This window comes from Daphnia magna, linkage group LG1, assembly GCF_020631705.1.
Source record: "Daphnia magna isolate NIES linkage group LG1, ASM2063170v1.1, whole genome shotgun sequence".
NCBI classification, from domain to species: domain Eukaryota; kingdom Metazoa; phylum Arthropoda; class Branchiopoda; order Diplostraca; family Daphniidae; genus Daphnia; species Daphnia magna.
In genome coordinates this window covers 14,304,151-14,310,918 of record NC_059182.1, presented here as the reverse complement: position 1 = coordinate 14,310,918, position 6,768 = coordinate 14,304,151, and positions in this window count along the sequence as shown.

The window sequence follows — 6,768 nt, the reverse complement described above, 5'->3', positions numbered from 1 at the left end:
TCGAGAGAAAAGAATGGAACTATATAACGTACTGTACACATACAATTTAAAGGAATATAGAGGGGGAAAAAAACGTACAGGTATTTTGATTTACATGACCGTCCAAGTCTTTTTCTCACAACTTGACTTATATTCTTTCGATCCTTTTGATTTTGGAACTTTGCGGCCTATTATCTGTCCGCCTCTAGCTCGTATTCCAACGCTGTAAATATCAGGGGGTGGAATAAAAACATGGAGAGAATGAGCTGCTAGATTTTTGGTGTGTTCAACAACAGAGAAAGGCAACGAAGATGAATACGGTCTTGAATAACCGATTTCGATCATTCCAGGGTTTTTTGGGCCCGCCGGACGTCCCTATTACAAGATGGCAAACGGGCCATAGTATACACACACAACACTTTCTCCTCGCTGGAATGTCTACAAGTGCCAGCGTTGTGTATATAGGGGGTAGGTGGAGGGGGGAAAAAGAGAAAACCTTCTAAGAAGCACCTGACTTCTTTCATCTAAACTATGGACGAACTCGAACCCTTTTAACCTTCTCTTTCTTTTCTCCTTTCCCCATTCACCTCAGGCTGATTGGCTATGCCCCTGATGCAATCAAAAAAGCCAACAGCAACAAAACACTGTCTGCCTTTTTTTTTTTTACATGCCACCAACGATGGGGTTAGGGAAGAAAAAACTTCATCACGCCGTGACTGTCATGAACACACGTACGCCAGACTTGCCCAGGAATGGTTGACTGGATACACTAAATAATGTCCTACTGTCTGGGATTGTTTCGTTTGTTCCCAAAAGAACAAGAAAAGATAACACGAACGAAATTTAGACGATCCCACATTTCACTCTCTCCTTCCTCCAGCTCCGTACGTGTTCTCCATGTTTTCAGGGGGAGCCTGGACGAGAGATTGTTGTCGGAAGAGAAAGGCACAGAGTTATTTCCTTTTTGTGAGTGTGTGTTGTGTAGGGCTATGCTCATCGTATAAGAGCCTCATGTCAATTGCTACGTGATTAGTTTGCCTGATGAATGAGTTGCCACGACAGCCATCAGCTAGAGGCCATAGCAGTTGACCTCTAGCCTTCCACCTGTTGGATACCTGTTGCTCTCCTTTTCTTTTTTTCAAACTATGTGATGACCTCGTGTAGTTGATGACGTTCTTCCAAACTGTGTGACTTCGTTAGACAATGAGACATATACTAACTAATAGAGGTGACAAAGATGAAGACACAGTTTGAGACAATGCATGGATTGTTTTTCTTGAAAGAAAAACAATTATCAATGAAAATGGAGTTTGAAAAATCACTTTTAGTCACGCACGGCAGGTTCTTGACGAATCTTTGCTGATCGTTTGTATGTAAAACATGTTCTGTATAATAATGTCGTAGTGGTACAGAAGAAGCGGCAAAGTCCTTTTGCATTGCCACATCTAATTGCTCGTTCACCTGGCCCTACTGGTTGAATAGAGAATGCATCATCATCCAACGACGCATAAAGAGCTTAAATTACAAATTACAGAGAAGGAGAAAGAAAACGTTTGATATTAACCGAGTTTGGTATTTTACTTGTCTATCCTGTCTGTTGCTCTTGTCCGTATAGTGTCAACGTCGATGACCAGCCAGTCTCGTGCGTGATGGAGAGCTATATCTACCTCTACTAAGTACTTTTAAAAAATCAAAAAGCAAAACTGAACTGAGCTGATGTTCATCTTAGCCAACATTCTCTTCAGACCAAACAAACAAAATAAGTACATATGTCCGTATGAATAAATGTGTCGTGTCACGGTACAATGCTGTACACAGTTACAAGAAGAAACTGTCCAGACTTCTAAAGGCTCATCTAAAGAATAGAATAAAAAAAAACTGGGCATCGTCAGGTGTGCACGCTATACGAAAGTCTTTCTTGCGTGCTACAGCTCTTCTGTCCTCTTGTTTAGCAGACATTGGGCGTGAGGGCGTTTACGCTTTACTGCCGTACGAGATGATTCCCCCAGACATTCAAAAAATAGAGGAAGAAGACGTTGTAAAAACGCCAAAAGAAAATGAAATGACACCATCAACTATTTTTTTTTTTTTAATGGTTCACATTTTTCCTTCTAGCAGCTTCAAATGGCTTCTTCCATTTGCCTTGATTCCTCATTTCATTATAGACCGTAGAGTAGCACACACAACAAAAAAAAGAAAGAAATGACCCGATTTGGTTGGAATGATCATAGCGAGCCCCTCATTTAACTTTGGACGCATGGTTTGTTTGCGCTCATTTTCCTTCTTGTTATTCAAAGAATTTGACTGAAATTACATTGTTGTGTTTAACGCAGAGTTCCAGATGGCTACAATGTCTTCTGTTTATGTTAAAATAGAAAGACCGAACATCTAACAAACTCGATCGTCTGACCGTTGCTCTCGTCTGTCCCTCCACATACAAAACAAAATAAATCTCGTTTGATTACGGATGGAAAATTTCGCATTGTTCTTTATTGCCTTTTGAATTTTGTCACGTTGACTGATGGTGACTCAAAAATGATTAGGTTCACCTAATATTTCCCCTAAAGGTCTGGGTCGTTTAGCCGAATGAATGAATTTATTTTTGAGGCCGTCTGTGCGTGTCTATGTGGTCCACATTCTTTTTTGAAAACTTCTTGCTCAACGTCTACGATAACAGACCATTTTGCTACGTCTTCTACCTTCCACCTGACCCGGAGGCTCGTATAGAGCGCGAGCTTTTAGTTGATGAGAGAAAGTTTTTTTTGGACCCTTTAAATGGTTCGCTCTAACTTAGTCCTTCCTGTCATCTTTCGCTCTCTCTCTCTCTCTAGGACGTTTTTAAGAATTTGATGGCTGACAAGTCTACATTGTATATTAAAATAGAGAGCAAAGAAAAAAAAAAAGAAAAATAAAAGAGAAAGAGCTGCAAGAAAAAGAGACAAATAGTTGGCCATTTCACGAAAATGTTGGGAACATCTATTTAGACGGGCCATTTGCGGCGATGGTCGAAAGTCAAAGAGCCATAATGGCACCTGTTATTGATTGACTCGTATACATTGCTGATATACGTGTATTGTTTGGCGTTCGTTTTTTTTCTTCTGCTCCCAGTGTGCGGCAGTGTGTACACCTGGGATTGCAGGTGTAGGTACACACAGCCCATGATGGATGTGAGGTATTTACCCCACCAGCAATGCTTTGACCGGCTTATTTTGACTTCAGAATTGTTCGTTTTTTAGTCCTTTACAGTCAGCTAACGAAACGAGATAGGTACAAAACCCAAAAGCAAAAGAATCATCGACTGTAATTAGATTCGAAACTGGCGGCTGACCCTTATAGTCCCGAAATAAATCGCTTTCTCACGCTATGAAGGCGTATAGTTGATAGAAGCGGGATGGCCGGAATTTTTCAATATCTCTATAGCGCAACGATTCTTTGAAGAAGACAAGCTCTAGGGCATCACAAGTATATTAGATAGTCTAATTTCCCATTCAATATGGGAAAGGGAAAAAAATGAATCAAGCCCGACATACTAACATATCCCAATTAAATTGTTTTTTTTTTTTTTACTCTTGATTTATTATAAATGCATCTCTTTTCTCTTACGCATTTAAAAATTCCTTTACCACACGAGGAAATTGAATGAACCCCAACAACAAAGTCTCAGAATTAACTGGGGAACGATGAAAAAAACTTTCGATTCTCGCTGTTGCACGTAACTAAGCAAAAAGAAAAGGGAAAAGAAAAAGAAAACGTCAATAAAAAAAATTAAAAAACAACAACATCGAGACGATAAAGAATGTGGAACCTTTTTGTCGAGTCAATGCCAGTTCATTTTGAAGCCGGTCATTAGAGTCATCAGTCCGATGAAGAGTCTATATAGCAGGTGAAAAAAAAAGAAATACTAAATAATCTATTTAAAAAGAAATATGTATTCAAAGCCTACAAGGAGAAAGTTGGTTCTATTTTTCTTTGTTGTTGTCCTAAACATCGTCCTCTCATATAATGGGAAACCTGCTCCTCTACATCTCCTTCTGCCCCATTCCATAGGTAAAAAAAAAAAAGCCAATGGAGCGGTTCCCTATTTGTCTTTCAATATTCATTTTATTATATATTTATTTTCTTCTTCTTCACATGTGAGATGTGTTTTTGTTTGTCCAACTTCCCTGCGGTGCATTTTTCATTCTCTTAAAAGTCAAATAGAAGCCTGTACACGATTGCTTAACTTGTGTAGAGGAGACGCTCTTTTTCATTCTTCAGTCCACCCCGAAATGGAAGCAAAAACAACAACGTCCTTATAGTTTGTGTCGAGAATAGCTAATGAGAATCGTCTCTCTCACTTTCTCCACGCGCTCCGACACGCTCACACACACGTTCACACGAAAAAAGAAAAGGTTAGAGTTATATAGCTTTAAGGCGATCGTATTATCGTCTAATAGTGTCTTGCACTTAGTTGAATTCCAAAAATAGGAGAACGCGTGATTCAGAACAATTTGGGAACAAATTACATACACATTGAATTTGGAATAGCGTGGGATAGCCTGAAAATATCCTTCCGGTATTTAACAAATACAAAAAAATGGAAAGTGTATGCGAACCCTGTGCAACTGTGTTAGTATGGTCAAGCGGATAATCCAAGCGATCCAGCCAACCGTACGGCACGGTGCGGTTTTCTTAAATACGTTCGCTGCGATCGAAAGTTTGTTTTTGCCGCGTATTAGTTTTACTGGTTTTTCAAAGGAAAACAACAAAACAAAAACAAAACATTAAGGGAGTGATGATTGAAGACCGGAAATTGTATTGCAAGATATTTTGCCCATTTTGAAGAAAAAAGAGAAAGGCCGGCCACCTTCCGCAATAAGGCAGCGGTTAGCTATAGGCCTCATTATGATAATTTGTATACTCAACTGCACCTGCTTTTATAGCGTCACTTTACATACACGTCTATATACGGGTAACTACGGTTTCCGTTTAGCCTCGGGGAAATTGCTTTTCAAACTTCTCCCGACAAAACAGACGCACACGACTCACCGCGAGAACGTGTAAATGCTCGTGCAACTTGGTCATAATAGACACACCTGTGTCTACATTAGTGTAGTGTGTGTGTTAGTAGAAGACACGACAAGAGCGGAGGGGTCTTTCCCCGGTCGTCCGGGTTCAGCTCTTTACAGAAATGTCTTTTCGATCATGCGATATGATTACGTAAGAAAACCTCCAGTAGCCGGAACAAGGGTGAATAAAAATAAAAGGGGGGTCACATACAGGAAAAATTTTTTATTTAATTGTTTATTAAAAATGTCCATCTTTTGTCGCATGGGAACACGCACTCGAAGAGGACAACGTTTAACAATGGACACGAAGACTGATGATGTAAGATTGATGACCGATTGACTCTTCCGATTAAGCCGAAAGAGAAAGTGGAGAAAGAGAGAAAGTTGCAACACATCAAGAGGATAAGAAAACTGCATTCCACAGTTTTTTTAGTTTTTTATTTAGTACTTAATGAAATCCTCCATCAGATACAAAAGAAGACAAACGTTTTTAATAGAGATTCACCAGGCAAACATCCTCCCCGCTGCGAACTGTGCATCTTCTTGGCTTGTAAACAAGTCAGCAGTATGCTGATCAAAAGCTATAGTGCCGCTCTGTTCGTGAGCTAGTGCGTATCGTATATAGTATACTTCCATACACGTGGAAAAGGAGATAAACGGAGAAAAGATGCAAAGTTTTGTGTGTGTGTGTGTGTGTCTGCAACGGAGAAAATAAGCAGCTCATCTCTCTCCCTTTGACCTGGTTGTGTTGGCCTGGCTATTTGGGATGGAGAAAACGCTCTCTCTTGATTCACCTCTCAAACAACAACTGTTGGCCTTTTTTTTTTTCTTTCTTCTCTTCTATACACCGGGATTCATCGTTGCCCATTTGCATATTATAGTGGGACATCCATATGCAACAGGTGAATCGCGTCGTCTTGTTGTATCTACTGGCACGGCCCGATGAACGGCGCTGTTCATATCGTGACTTCACTTTGCTGGTCCCGAGAAACAGGAAATAGAGAAAAAAAAAAATAATAATGCGAAGTAAGACATGCCCAGGGAGAAGATCTGATGCTACCACCAACCGAGTCGTTGCTCAACAAAGTTTTTTTGTTTTGTTTCGAGGGCTGGGTTCGGGAGAAGCAAAAAACAGCGGGCAGTTTTTTTTTTGTATGTCCGTGCGCGTTCAACTTTAGATGATGTTGAATCGTCACCGTTTTCCTCATTGAAAGGCAAATTTTGATAAAAAAAAAAAAAGAGTACGCCCCCAACAGCTTTGATCAATTATACACGCTGCAATGAAAACAAAAAAGAAATAAAAATTGCTGGACCTATAAACCAATCGAGCATTTCAGACATGCATGAGCGGGCCATCAAACCCCACCTCGGCATTGGCGTACGAACTGGCCCTACAACAACAACAACACCAGCAAAAAATAAGAAGTAACAATTTAAATATAACGTGACCAAGGTGTTTCTTTTCTTTCTGCTTCAACACCTCGCGTGTTTCGCATTTCACCATAACTGTTTTGAACAGTTACGTTATACTCTTGTTTCACGAAAATCATGAATGGTTGATGTTGGGTGCGTTTCGATTCAGATCTCAAGCTGAGCTCACCATGGAACTTGTTGCTATATATGTAGGCTAGACATTAGATTTATTTCGTTTTCCTTGGCCACCTTTTTTTTTGTTGGTTAGTGCGTCACGGTAGCCGGCCAAACGTCCATGGACACCAGGACACGTTCAATCCGGTTTTAC